Genomic DNA, 14,610 nt, shown 5'->3' with positions numbered 1-14,610 from the left:
TCAAGGTGAGTCGTCTTTGACCTTTTTTTTGAGGGGGGAATGATTGGAGAGGGGATTTGATAAAAAGTTGTAAGGGACCTCCAATAACTGTAGGAAGATTTTTGGATCCACTACATATGTAAATAACCATCACTTTTCTACTAGGGTTAAAAATATTTCAACATTTATACTTACATTGAATGTTGAAGTTTTTTTGAAAAAAATTTTTTGGCGTTAATTAATTCATAAGCCTCAGTAGAGAAATGATGGTTTAACCTTCAAGTTGGGAAATCAACATTTTTTCTGCAATCTATTGAAGCTCTCAACATATTACCTATTTTCATCAACTCCTCCCTCAAAAACTCCCTCCCCTCCCCCCCCACCACAAAAAAAAACGACCAACTCCAGTGTGTATAAAGGTGCTTATAGAGTTCATTTCAACAAATGTTATGATTTCAGAAGAAGCTAAAATTTTTTAAAAATTACTGAAGGCTCCAAAACTCTCTAAAGCTATTTCCAGTCAACTCATCTACATAGATTTTACCTCTAATAAACTCAGCATGTTGAAATTATTGCATGTACAAAAATTAATTTCAGCTTTCCAGCTTCATTGAGAAAAATTTTGTGTAAATTTCAACTGTCAAAAATCTCCTGGAGACTCCCAAAACTGCTCAAAACAGTTTGAAACCATCCCTAATCCAATTGGGGCGTCATAAATGAGGCATGAACCAAATTTCAGCTCTTTAGATAAATTTGGTGAAATTTTGATTTTTTTTCACATTTTTGAGAATTCATTAAAATTGAAAAAATACACTCGAATATCTGAAATTTTGGCTGATAATGTATTTTTGCAAGTTTTTTGATTTTTTTTCGTCCCGTTCAATTTTTGTTGCCTGTTGAGTCATCTCCCATGGCAAATGTCATTGGAAATTAAAACCGAAAAGTAAATCCGAATCCATGAAAATAACGTAAGATATATCTACTCGTCTTAATTAACTAAAATGATTTCATTCATCACAATTCCCAATGTGAAAATGTCTGACAAACGCTACACCACTGACGTCTCGTCGCGTCGCGCCGCACTATTTTTGAAATATCTACATGACCCAATATCGCCAACCCTTTATCACGCATCTGTCCAGTAAACAATATCCTATAAAAAGAGGTACCTACTGGCGGCGTTACGGATATAAGACGAAAAGTGGTCAAACGAGTCGACGCAAACACTGATGGTTGAACAGCTGAAGCCGGGCAATCCTTTAAACAAAAGGTCAGATTTTTTCACTATAAATAAAATACTATACGAAAGACAATGGTCATTTTTTTAAAATTCACGCATCGTGTTGCAATACTCTCTGGCTACCTTTTAACCCCTCTTTTTTTCTTTCACGTCCGGCAAAAGAATATGTAAAATAGGTAACCGTTCTTGCGCAGGGTTGTGAGAAAACTGGACAAACCAGTTTCCCCAGGTTGGGGCTATCGTATACGAGTATGTAAGGGTTGTACTGTTACGTTAACTCTTTAAAACAATCAAGGAATTCGGTGCTGCGATTACCTATACCCCCTTAGAGAATAAGGTTTTTAAATTAATGACCAACTATTTCGGAACAATTGTCCGGTTTACGTGTTTCGTAATCTGTGTTGTGCATTATCTTTACTTCTTTTTTTTTTTTTGGCGAGCGATGGTTTGTTTGTAATATTCCGGCCGCTAAAGGGCTAAGACTTTATATCTATTGTAGCCTTTAGGTGAATGTGAAACTGAATAGAAGTTGGTAGGTTGGGTATTTCTAAGTTTGGCTGAGGTCGTACTTTGGCAAAGGGGTTGGGTAGTACGTATTTCACAAACTGGACAATATACGTACCTGCGTGTATGTCTACATAAGATCAGTTTATCTTGGTGATTTTAAGTTTAAAGAGGTGATATGTGCCTATTATTAATATGTATATACGGATGCGGGCCAAACCAACTCATCAGATAGATAGGTATTTAATTACTTACCTACCTATACGGCATATTATCGAATTTGATCAATTCGTATCATTTTCATTATTCTAGCATTATGAAATTTACATTTTCCAAACAGGTACGTTATTTTCACTTTCAATGATATTATATGTACTTAGGTACTGACCATTTTTAGTTTTTCAAAATTAAAAATAAAATCATAATTTTTTTTATCGAGGTTGAGCATCATTTTTTTTAAATTTCTCGATAATAAATACGTAAACGTGAATTTCTTCGAAATTGAATTAAAAAAATCATAAGAATTCGTGGTTTTTTTCAATCTTAAAATAGTTTTACTTTTGAAAATTTTGAATTTTGATTTTTGTATTTTCTCTATTTTTTTTTGTTTGTTTGATTAAAATTGAAAGGTGAACCACGTTCTTAAGTTGATAAAATAAGTGATAAATTTTAAATCATGCTGGAGGGTCCAGAATGCTGGAAAAGTAAAATTCATGTCTGGTATTTTTTCCTCATTTTTTATTCTGAAGTAAGATTTGGCTATTCACACAAGTTCCCAAAAATCACTTTACAAATAATTTTTTTTTGGAATTTTCGAATTTTACCCTTTATAAATAATTGGTCAAAAAAACACACAGAGGCTTGCCTGGAAATTTTCTCAATCGATTTCAGATCGTTCCAGAAGTCGTTGTGATGAACTTCGGAAGCTAAAAATTAAATCCTGTCATGAGTTCGACTTTTCTGAATTGATTAGGGTAAGTTAATTTGGAATCTGAGGAGGCGAGTAAAAAATTTTAAAAGTACCAGGGGGTTTCAACGTATCATTCAGCTTTCAAAAGCTAGGTAATATTAATACGAAAAAAACTTGAAAATCATAGGGAGCTAAAACAGTTTCCACATGTCTGTGCATGTTGGCGTTTATTCATTTTCTTTCCTGGAATTTTATAACTGGTGAATCATATGATCGTTCTATGTATTTAACAATTAGCCTTGTAAGATGTCTTACTCTGGTTTTTCAATTTGAGTTTTCCATGAAATAAGTAGATATGTAAGTAGTAGGGAAGGGGGGATTGTAATGCATTTCTTTTGTTGTTTATGAAAGGATTTGTCAAAATAAAAAATATGAAATTTTATCTGACTTGCTTTTTCTGCGAAAAAAAACGAAGCTGAAAATTATGAAAAAACGAGAAAGATCAGGCACTTGGACTTGATTTTGACTGCATTTTGGTTTTTAAAAATACTTATTTTCCAAAGTTGGAATTTTCCACTCCCCCCTCCCCCAAATAGTTACCTGGGGTAATATAATATCTCATTTCCATATTATTTTTTATTTTTTCCTATCTACAAAATGGTGGAATCAGTAACCCCCCCCCCAGGTTGAAAAAAATGAAAAAAGTTCAATGTATCGAAATATGTTGCTTCTGTGTCAAAATTGTTCTAAATAATCCCCTTATCAAGAAAAAGTTTTCCCGGTCGTTCAAACCATGTTGGCCTCCTAGAAAGGAGCCCCTCCTACAAGTTGAAAAAAATGAGAAAAATTATTGAAAATATCTCATTTTCACATTAGAATTCTTCTGCATAACCCCCTTTCTAATTGTACAAATTTTTTGAAAATGTTTCATTTCTAGGTAGAGTAACTACCTACCTACCTTTAAATAACCTTATTTACAAGAAAAATCCTCCTTGGTCCCCCAAATGATATTTGTCCCTTTGTATGAAGCCCCCCCCCCAGTTGAAAAATAAAATTGATGTACATGTAGGTAAATTTTTCATCTCGGAGCCGAATACTTCCTTCCATTTGCCCCCCCCCCCAACAATGTTGGCCAGCTACATAGAGACCTCCAAAATTTAAAAAATCAAAAATTCTAACAAAATCACCTATAGTTTTTTTTAAATGATAGGTACAGATTATCTGCAAATTTTTCATCTCTGAGCATGAATAAATACTTCTAGACAATTATTTTTTTTAGAAAAACCTTCCCTCAGCCCCCCCCCCCAAAAAAAAAAAGAAAAAAACTGGTAATCTATACGAAGACTTCCAAGGTTGAATAATAAGTTGAACAAATTCGTATTGGGGGAAAAAAACTCAATCTTCTTTCAGAGGTATTTTAAATGACTTCTCTTCAAGAAAAACCCCCTACTTAGTTGTTTGAAGTTTCATTTTCATTATGGGAATCAATCAACGCCAAAAAATAATCAATTAGGTACTTAATTAATGAAATCAATTCCTTAGTCTCCCAAGCAATAATCTCGTCTAGTTCAATTAAGGGTCATTCCCCGCCAATTGGACCAAAAAGTGGTAGGGGGTACGGCGATTTTTTTGAAATTTTTCCTGTGGAAAAACCTTTTGAAGGGATGGCCATGGCGCAAATCGCAGCCCTCTAGCTCATTTTTAAAGGCAGCCAAGGAGTATCAAAGTTTTCAGTGAACCTAAAATATCATCCATTTCAGCAGTGGATTACTCGATAACCGCGATACCTACCAAAATGGAACTTTTTCCAATAATTAGGGGTTTTAAAAGGTTTTTTGGTGATATCAATGAAAATCAGTGTTGCCACTTTTTTTCGTAGGTACAAAAAATTAGCTCAAAGTTTCGAAACGTATAGTTTTCATATCGTTCCGACTCTCCGATTTTTTGATTTAAAACATGAAAAAAAGTTTTGGTAGGTGAAGTTGACCCATATTGACCCCTCTTTTTACGTATCTGTTGAAAAAGTTGAAAACCCCCTTTCACTCGATGAAATAAACTCCACACAAAAAAATCAAAATTCGAAAAGATTCAAAAAATGAACGAATTTTCATTTTTTTGTTGTGAGTGTAATTTTTATCAACTTTTTCATGAAATACGTCAGAAAGAGGTCAAAATGAGACAACTGAATAAATTACAACTTTTTTTGATGTTTGAAATTGAAAATTGAATTTTTTCGAATTTTGATTTTTTTGTGTGGAGTTCATTTCATCGAGTGAAAAGGGGTTTTCAACTTTTTCAACAGATACGTAAAAATAGCGGTCAAATGGGTCAACTTCACCTATAAAAACTTTTTTTCATGTTTTAAATCAAAAAATCGAATTTTTTCGCAAACTTTAAATTTTTTAAAATCAACTATGCAACATGGTACCATTCCAATTTTTTAATATGTTGTTCAACATGAAAAGTTGTTCATAATATATTTTTTTCAGAATTTTTGAGAGTCGGAACGATATGAAAACTACGTTTCGAAACTTTTTGAGCTAATTTTTTGTATGAAAAAAAGTGGCAACACTGATTTTCATGATATCATCAAAAAGCCTTTTAAAACCCATAGTTATTGGGAAAAGTTCCATTTTGGTAGGTATCGCGGTTATCAAATAATCCACTGCTGAAATGGATGATATTTTAGAGCTTTAAAAACGGGCTAGAGGGCTGCGATTTGCGCCATTGGTCATCCCTTTGGAAGGTCTTTCCACAGGAAAAATTTCAAAAAATCACCGTACCCCCCTATCACTTCTTGGTCCAATTGACGTGGAATGACCCTTAAGGTAGTTCCTTAGTTCGATCCATCGACTATCGAGTTACAATAAAACTTGAAAAATCAAGATACCTACCTAGTTACCTACCATAACTTATAACTATGAAATTAATCTGTTCACGAATCAAATTACTGTTAAAAACTGAGTTATAGGGTGTGGTCAAGTTTCACTTTTTCATTGTGGAGAAGGAGGAAAGGGACAAATCGAAAACATTATATGTAGTGCTTTTCTGTTCTAATGAAGATGGACCAAATCCGAGGATTAAAATTTAGAACTAAAACGTGAAAATATTAGCAAACCAGGAAAAAATTGAGAGAAACGATTTCGCTCCACACTACAAAGCTCAATACTCTTCTTGCGTTATTTTTGACCTCAAAAAATGAAAAAAAAATGAATATTTTTACGTTTTATTTCCAAGTTTTGGGACAAATTCCGCTTTCTCATCATGTAGAAGGATCAAATAACAGTATTTTTTAAAATAAAAATGAACCAAGCTTGAAGACTAGAAGGTAAAAAAATGTAAAAATTTCAATGTTTCGGATTTCTTATAAGTACATATATTTCGAAAACTTGGGAGGGGAGAGGGCTTCCTTACCAACATAGCTGGAGAAATTTATCTCATGAAACCCAACAACTTTGGGGCGTTGACAAAATTTTTTTTCACAATCTATTATACTTTTCACAACTAATTTCACAGTCTTCAATTCACATTTCCAACGAATCACGACTCGAATAAAAAAAAATTCCATTTAAAAAAAAATACTCCAAACTTTTTAAAGCAAGAATAGGACAACCTGCTCACTTACCTCGTATCTTTAAAACTCCACTAAAAAAATAATTCAAACTGGAAAAAGCCCTCGAGAAAGCAATTTTCTAAAAAATAAAAAGGGATTTAGTTATACTCGGCGTAAAAACTGACGGGGTAGGTATTTTTTCCATCGAATGAAAAATTGTCTCGCTAAACGTTCATCTATTTTAGTTTTTTTTCTCCTCCGCAACGGTTTAAAGTTTCGTTTAAACATTGTGTTTAAATTTTGAGCACCCTTAAGCGACTGAATGGCTCCTGGTGTCATTAATCTTTCGAAACGCATTAATCTGGCCTTAATTTTTTCATTACCTATTTATTTTATCATTTAATACTTTTAAATTGCCATTTTAATATTTGAGAAAATAATTACCTAATACCTACCGTCGTAGTAGGTACCTACGAGTATAATTTCGCAGTTCAGCTGAGCTCGACGTATTTTTGTCCGATTTATTTTTTACCATTCTACCATGCCTCTGTGTCTGTGTTGTCCTCCTCCTTATAAATTCTCCAATGATTAATTCACTACTTGATAAGGTTAAAGGAAATAAATTCGAGTCTTACTTTCCTTCCTTTACCTTTTCGTATAATATTTAGTATACAACATTTATGTACCTGGCTTCATCGATGATGTGCCTAAGCGTACCTATTAATTACTTTCTCGCACTTGGTAGCAGAACGTTGTTAATTTTTTATTTCGAAAAACTTGTTCCGATGGGTATAAAAACAAAAGATTTGTTAGATTAGGTAACTCGTCAGCCGTCCAAGGGTGTTGTATATAGACAATTTGGCGAACCCAGGTAGTAAAAAAATGAATCCGAGTATTATCTCAAACAATAGGTATATTTACAAAGGGTTGTTTTAATTAAAAGGGTAATAAAAAAAGCCTAAATCGAGCTGATACTTGAAACATTTATACCTCTACACGTTAAAGTGCATATCATATTCAGTATTTTATCAGTATCAGTGTCGAACAGTCGTACGAGAGTTTATTTGCTCATCTTTAAAAATACTCGAAATTTAAAATATCTCGAATCGTGATTACAATCAGTGTTTCATTCGAGTATGGAAGTTTACAAGGGTAAGTTTAAGTTTACATTTTTCGAGTAGGTATTTTTCTCTCTGTTTTTTTCTTTTTCCCAAAATAAGACAACGCGAAGAAATACTCTACTCGCGGAAAAGAATAAGAAGGAAAAAAACAACAAAACTCTTATAGTACTATACAAAGGCGCAAAAATAAATGATTTTTCAACGAGTCAGACGGATGCTGGATGCTGGATGGTGGGCTGGCACGCTAGAGGGGTGTACTGGTCGCCATATCGCGCCGCGGATGAATAATCACTCTATTCCGCCAATCTTTCGAGAACGCGGAGCAGCCCGAACTGGAGCATGGATGGTGCGGGGAGGGGAGGGGCGCACACAGAGAGACGTAGAAAGAAAAGAAAAGAAAATATTAAGGGTGAAAATGCGAAATGAGGGTGGCCTGGTGATGGTAATGGCCAACGATAGACCGGAACGGGGCAGGGGTTTGGGGACGTGTATTGGGTCGCGGGGAAGGCAGGGGAGGGGGGGGTTACCGAAAAGAAAGATTAAATTTTTAGCAACCCTCTTTTTTAGACAGATCTTCCATTAAAAAGAGAGAAAAAGAAAACATCGCCTTTAGTTCCATTTTCTTTTCTCTATTTTTAATGTTTATCGGTTTCGTAACGAAGAAAAAACCTCTCTCGTTTTGCTTTTTCACCCCCCTCGCCCCCTCGCCTCCTCGTGCTCCTCCAGCACCCTTGTATATTCCTGCACCGCACACAGCGTTACAAACATTGCGAAAATTTTGATTTTTATTGATTTGCTCGCGAGAAAAACGGACCATTTAAAACTTCTCCCTTCGTCGTCGTTGTTTTTACAGAAATTGTTTTTTTTCTCTCTTCGCTATTACGACTTTTCTCTCTTCGCTATTACGACTTTTCTCTCTTCGCTATTACGACTTTTCTCTCTTCTTTTTCCATTTTATGCTTGAGATTTTGCACACAAACGATGAAAATAACGTTCGCGTGTTGATTTGTTCATCGACGATCGGCGGCCTTTTTCCAATTCGGTACACGTGATTTGATACTCTTGAATGGAAGCTTTTCTTTACTCGACTGAGAACTGATAAGTAGGTGGGGTTCTGAGTCTTGATTTTTTTTCTCGTTTTTCCTAATTAAAATTTTTAATTGAATTTTTCAACCTGACTAGAAAGTAAGTGTATAGACGCGATTCGAGGAACAGACGAGAAAAATCGACGAACGATTCGATTTGATTCGTATCTAAATTACGAGTTGTTGTAGGTACCTATTTTACATTATCAATATTGTGAAAGACGATGTAAAAGTATAGATAGGTACCTGTTTCCATTTAAGCTTTTTAAAACAATAGATACGAGAATTCGAAAAAGTAATTTCGATTTGAAAGGAAAAATAATTGAAATTGTAGTCCGTTCGAGAAGCTCGATATTTTTCTATTATGGTCGAACGATGAGCGTATCGTTCAGGTACTCGATTTCTTTTTCTATCCAAAGGAAATGGATGTCAGAAGGAAGTAGTCGGAGGGGCGGGGAGAGAAAAAGTATAATGTTGGAACCTGCGGCGGTGAGATTGCAACTTGAGACGATTTAAAGATTAATTATGCGAATTTATATAGTATAAAAGAAATAGAATTTTGTTAATTTTGAAATCAGTTGTTGGTTTTTTTTGCAACTCCGAAAAATTTTGAAAGGAACAATTCACCATAAGTTTGAGATTTAAACATAAAAAAGAGATAATGTACTAACTATCAACAGTTCAACACTACTATTGCAAATAAATACGTAGGTACATATTTAGGAACTTCATTACCATGCAGACTTATTTTTACGGAATTGAAATCTGAGGTTATCATTCTCAAATGGAAATTTTAAATGATTGAATTGAACTCGATTTGTTCGAGAAAAATTTATGTCGATTTTAATCGTTGAAATATTGATGCAATTCAACTGATCATTTTTCAATGGGCTTTAAAACGTACAAAAAATCATTCTTAAAAGCTCAGGCCATTCTGTATCCTGTGTTTGAAAGCCAGGAGGAACGGGAGGGAGGGACAGAAAATATAAGAAGTACATTTTTTGTACTTTCAGATTATTAAAGTTAGTCTCCTCCTCCTTCTCCTCCCTACCCCTAAAAAAAATTGACCGAATTTTTTGGTAGGTGTAAGAAAAATAGGTATACGTAACCTTACTGTTATAATTAATTTCAGGCATATTTTATTTCAACAAATTCGAATTTATGTTTTCAAATTTTAATTTTAAAATGAAGCACATCAATTGAAATAAAACCGTTTTTATCGTATTTTTTCAAAATATTTTTGTATCACCAATTTGATTTTCAAAAAAAAAATCACCTGAACAAAATTTTTTAGAAATTTTTTAAATGTATCTAGTTATCTCGAAAAAGGTCCTGAACTATAGACTTCGCTAAAATTGAAATGAACAAAATTTCATTTAAAAAATCAGATTACTTAGGTACTTGAACTTTTATCAGTTTCTTTTTTAAAAATCTCATAATTATGTTTCTTAACTTTCTTGATCATTTTGAAAAATTAGTACTTTTTTGGTACCTAAGACTTGTTTTCATCTAGTTATTTTTCGTACCAAATGGTTACCCTGGAGAGTGGAGACTGGAGCAGAGCTCTATATACATATATCATTCAAACAAATTAGTAATACAAAAATCAAGCACAAGGCCTCGCTTTCGATCTTTTTTCATTTTTGATTTTTTTTCGCAAATCCAGGGCTCCGTAGTGGCAAAATGATCTCTAATGAACTCCTAAAAAATTTCACTCCTCCAACTTACGAGAGAGATTGGATTGATCTGCACTCTTCAGTTACAAAAATTTTGAAAAATAGCTCTTTTTTGATAGGTAGGTAGGTATATTTTTTCAGTTCTTAGGTTGAAAATGAATGAAAACTAATCTCGTGTAGGGGGGAGGGGGGGGAATTCCCTCCAGACAATTCGAATTCAGGAATTTGGTAAATTGAGTGAAATTCCACAAAATGACAATTTTCTAACATCAGAAATTCTCCTTTTTTTTTACTCCTTGAATTATGAATTTTTGGATTAAACTTTTGCTCTTGCTCGATTCGGATTAAGTAGATGATTTACTTCTCTGTATTCATGCAAAGATTGAAATTTACGTAAAACTAGGTGCTCGTAACATTTGAAAAATGAAATTGGAAAAATCGGTTCTTGCATCAAAAATAATGTAGGTATTTTATTTTTACTGAATTATGAATTTTCAAAATCTTTTGCTTCTCTTTTCAAATACATACTATTTCTTTCAAAACTAAAATGTTGCTTTAATCTTCGAAATATGTAATATAATTTTTTTAAAGCTTTTGCTTTTACTTTATTGCGAGCTAATTTGAAATATTATTATTCAAATTTTTAAAAAAAATTCAGAAGAGAAAAATTGACTGGAGACATTTTAGAAATTCAGCAAAATCAATTGAAAATTGTTGATTTGACATCGTACATAATTATGTATAATCATGTTGTCAAACATTTTAAATTATTCGGTATTTTTTGCTTCTGACTATTTTCCTTTCCCTCTCTTCTCAACCCAAAGAAACGTATTTGAGACACCTCTGTCCTTTCAGCTCTCAGAAAAGTAAACAGAGATTTAAATAAACTTCAAAAATCTGCATTCAGTCAGTGGTTCCAAAAAATACGTCAAATAAATTGAAAAAAAAAATAATAATCTACTCAAGCGCAGCAAATTTTGAGAAACACACAAGTTTTTGGAATTTTTCTCCTTTATCTACTTTTTTTGAATCTCGAGGGTGGTTTTTTTACTCATTTCAGGTATAAGTTGAAATGTGTCGAAAAAAAAGAAAAAAAAAGTACAAAGAATTACCAATTTTTTTATAAATATTTTGCAGCCTCAAATTAAGTTCGAAATTTTAATAAGTATAGATAGGTACCCTTGAAAAGCCGGATTTTTGGAATCTTCAACGTGTTCATTTCATATGAGTCAATTTTCTAAATTAAAACTGAAAAATTGAAAAAAAAAGTCCATCATAATCTATTTTTTTTTTTTTACTCATTCTACAAAATTCTGACTGTCTTGATCACACATCACAAGTGGTATTTCATCTAGAAAATGATTCCCTTGCAATCCTACCAGATTTTTAAGATCCTCACACGATAGCTCTATTAATCTGAATGATGAATTGGGGTACTTTCCCCTGCCCCCTCCTATTATATTCGAAAAAAATTCACATCACGAGAGTTTCCAATAAATTGTAAAAATGCATACTGACGACTTTCATCTCTAGTGTAAAATAAAATAAATTTTTAAAAAAGAATATTCATCGATTTTTTTTTTTACATCAAACCATAAAAAAATTCACTCTTGACTTGACTAGTATGTTTTTAAAACCTTTAAATTCCGTAAGTATGACATTTAAGCTTAGTATGACCCTAGAAAAAAAAACTAAAGCACGACCACAATGAGAGCAAAAAGTGTACTTATTTTTTTAAAACGAAAAATTTTCTATTTTTTTTATTATTTTTTTTTTTTTACAATTTTTGCACTAACTTTGAAAACTTCCTTACCTTTGTAATCTTTTCAACATAGTAAATGGTCAAAATACATAAAAGTCGAAAAAAATATCGAAAAATTATTCAAAGATTGGGCTATCTCAGTTCTTAAACCAAAAGAACTCGATTTCTTTGATGATTTTGCAAGAAAACTTCAACAATTCATCAAATTAAATTGATTTTTATTACAAATGAATTGCCTTAGGTAATCATGATGACTATAACCAAAGGTTACTCATTCAAAAAATCAACCAACGAAAATGGAAACATTCAACAAAGTTTAATTTTAAAGGCCTTGCTTTTTTTTCAAATATCAATATTTATCATGAAGGAAAAGCTGAAATTTTGTTCTCATATATAGAGAAGATTTTTTCATTTGTGGACTGTGATGGATTTTCTGGCAGGGGGATACTTTGTTTTGGAAATGTTTCGAGTAAAAATGTACTTGAGGACCAATTTTTTCCATTGAACCCCCTCCCCCAACACCTACTGATATAATTATGGTGGATAATATATTTTTTTTGTCTTTTCAATTATTATTTTCGATACTAACCTATTAATGAAAATATTCAACTGTTTTTTGTTGCAGAAAATTCTTTATTAACCAAGAAGTGAGTGATATGCAACCGTAAAGATGTATTTACTAACCATTGCTGATGCATCAAACGAAATGGGAACGAAGTCGAATTTGCTCAGAAACAATATGCAACATGAATGCAGTTTTCCTATCGAGATGATCAATTGAAATCATGACCAAATGAATTGGACAGCACAGAGCATGGATCGATGATACAAATATTCAACAGTCCAGAATAGGAGAATTCCAAACATCTCAATAATCAGATCGACTACAGAACGACAGATTTCCAATCATTTTTTCCAATCCATACGAGGCGGAGAGGAAGATTAAAAAAAAATGACAAATGGACAGAAAGGTACGAGTACGATGATACAATAAACCTAATAATATCTATAAATAATGAAACTATAACGAACGAGAACTCGCCGTCTTCTACGTAAATTAAAATAACGTCGTGTGAAAAACAAATAGGTAGGTAAACATTTTCTTGCAAATAATTCAAAAACGTCTCGACTACTCCGACGACAGTTCTGTTCGCACAGCATCCAGCCACACGATGCAAAAAGTCAGAAAGGAACGTATCTAAACCTCGCAAGCAAAGCAGAAAAATAAAGAAAAACCCCCAAATGAGAGAGAAAAAAATAACTTTTTTGTTAATTTGACGTGACGACTACGACTACGACTACGACTACGACTACGACTACGACTACGACTACGACTACGACTACGACTACGACTACGACTACGACTACGGTACGAGTACGAGTACGAGAAGCTAAGGGATGAATAAAAAGTGCGAAATGTAAATCAAGCCGTATTATCGCGCAAAAAACGCGATTTTAAAAAGAAAACTGTCTAAAGCAGCCCGCCGTTTTTGTCGTTTTGCGGCGCAAAATTCTCTTATTCTTTTAATTTTCTACTTAAAAACAAAAAACTCTTCTCTCCGACGTCGTCGAGTTATTATTGTCGCCTGTTTCGTCCGCGTCCGCTCGACGCTCATCCTCACCCCGCCGCCGCGCCGGTCTCCCTAGTTGGAAAAATCTTCCACCCTTGTCACCGTTTTTAAACTGCATTAATTCCCACTAAATTAATACGAAGAAAATCAGCGATGACAGCCAAGAAAAACCGATAGTGACGCGACCACCGGTGTACCCTTTCGTGTGAACGCGCAAAAAATTTTCCTCGCGCCGACTAACTACCGCACCGCATTAAAGGATCCCGGCCTCGTTTTGTCAAAGATAATAGCTACAGACTTTCTTACACTGTACGTCTATTTTACCCCCTTTTTTATCTTCAGCAGTTTTATTATTTCGGTAATTTTTGAATTATCTTTTTTTCTTTCCTACTGTAAGTATATAAGAACGTCGTCGTCGGTGGTGGTGCTGGCTGGATGGATGGAGTAGGACTATAAGCGTTATAATTTAGACTCTCAAGAAGGGGGTTCTACACAAAACAGCCGAGCTGAGACAAAAACCAGCAGATAAACAAGAAAAAAATCATTTAAGCTGGTGTAATACCTACCCCGCAAGTAGGCCGAAATATAAGGGAAGATTCGCGAGTCTAATGGCCGGAATTCTTTTGCAAGATGAATCGCATTCTACTGTGTGAATAACTGTATAGTGAAATTGTGTATTTCGATTTGAACAACGAGTCAATGATGTTCTCACTATAGAAGAAAATGTGTGAAAATTATGATGTTTTTTTTGTTTCTCGTTTTTAGAATCGAAGAAAACATGTGCTTATTGGGTGAAATTCAAGGAGTCAGCTTAAGATTTCAGTTTTTTTGGGAACTTTTCAGCAACTTGCAGCTGATAGCAATCGTCTTCAGGAAATGAACGAACGCAGAAGGGGATATTGGAAAGAAAAAATGTACTTATTTTGTAAGCATATTTTGATCCTGTTATGCGATAATAAATTCCTTTGTTTGTTCAATTTTAGTGATCAAATATTGATTAGGTACGTTTTACTCATTTCTACTGAAATTAGGGAGGGAATTGTTCGAGGATACTCTTCATCTTACTTTGCAAAAATTTCTCACATTGAAGTCAATTTCAAAGTAGGCGACTAGACGTGTACACATATAAAAAAAAATAAAATAGAAAACATTTTTTTTTAAAATAAAAATTGCAGTAGCTAGAATTTTCAAGAGTCAAATGTTGATTTT

At 33.5% G+C, this 14,610-nt stretch overlaps 1 long non-coding RNA gene across 2 annotated transcripts; it reads left to right on the top strand.

The window, feature by feature from the left end:
- The first annotated feature begins 1,620 nt into the window (after positions 1 to 1,620).
- LOC135839961 (uncharacterized) lies at positions 1,621 to 14,378 on the top strand. Of its 2 annotated transcripts, none has more exons than XR_010557674.1 (3): positions 1,621 to 2,063; positions 12,456 to 12,801; positions 14,167 to 14,378. It is a non-coding gene; the product is annotated as an uncharacterized LOC135839961 (long non-coding RNA). The 2 variants fall into 2 exon arrangements; XR_010557673.1 differs by lacking the exon at positions 1,621 to 2,063 and adding an exon at positions 7,226 to 7,338.
- Positions 14,379 to 14,610: the final 232 nt, after the last annotated feature.

The sequence above is a fragment of the Planococcus citri genome, chromosome 3, assembly GCF_950023065.1.
Source record: "Planococcus citri chromosome 3, ihPlaCitr1.1, whole genome shotgun sequence".
NCBI classification, from domain to species: domain Eukaryota; kingdom Metazoa; phylum Arthropoda; class Insecta; order Hemiptera; family Pseudococcidae; genus Planococcus; species Planococcus citri.
The sequence above is the reverse complement of the archived record's forward strand: the minus strand, read 5'-3'. Positions and strand labels throughout refer to the sequence as shown.